At 37.1% G+C, this 836-nt stretch overlaps 1 protein-coding gene across 1 annotated transcript in view; it reads left to right on the forward strand.

Annotated features, from left to right (window-relative positions):
- Positions 1 to 836, forward strand: part of cts12 (cathepsin 12) — a 5,688-nt gene that overhangs the window by 1,504 nt on the left and 3,348 nt on the right. The gene's annotated exons all lie outside the window — the stretch shown is intronic.

Raw genomic sequence — 836 nt, forward strand, 5'->3', positions numbered from 1 at the left:
CACCGTTCTCATTATCATTGAAACTCCACAAGGTGAGGTCTTGCATGGAGCTCCAGACCAAGGCCAATCCATTGGCAGTTAATTTATGTTTCTTCCATTTGTGAATAATCGCACCGTTGTCACCTTCTCACCAGCTGCTTGGCGATGGTCTTGTAGCCCATTCCAGCCTTGTGTAGGTCCACAATCTTGTCCCTGACATCCTTGGAAAGCTCTTTGGTCTTGGCCATGGTGAAGAGTTTGGAATCTGGATTGATTGATTGCTTCTGTGGACAGGTCTCTTTTATGCAGGTAACGAGCTGAGAGGGCTTCCAATGTCAGCTCCTTACCTGTATAAAATACAGCTGGGAGCCAGAGATCTTGCTGACTGATATGGGATCAAATCAGTATTTCATTCATGAAAATGCAAATTAATGTATAACTTTTTTTGTAATGCATTTTTCTGGATTTTTTTGTTATTGTTGTGTCTCTCACTGTTCACATAAACCTACCATTGAAATTGTAGACTGATCATTTCTTTCTTAGTGGGCAAACTTACAAAATCAGCTGGGGTTCAAATAATTTTTTCCCTGACTGTATAACAAGTTACATATGGTTTATGTTTTAACTTGTAGGCAAGATATATTCAAAGTGTTTAAAATGAATAGCATGGCTATCATACTACAATTAACCCTTTATATAGGGCAAAAATCAAAATTTCAAAGTAAAACAAAAATAACAATATCTCAGAAGCATGCTAATAGCTATGCCACAGGTTGTATTGTAAATTCCAGAGCAAATGACGGTGACAACTACAAATATTTTAGGTAGATACAATATAATCATATACATATATCATG

Source organism: Monopterus albus, unplaced genomic scaffold (genome assembly GCF_001952655.1).
Source record: "Monopterus albus unplaced genomic scaffold, M_albus_1.0 scaffold61.1, whole genome shotgun sequence".
Taxonomy (NCBI): Eukaryota; Metazoa; Chordata; class Actinopteri; order Synbranchiformes; family Synbranchidae; genus Monopterus; species Monopterus albus.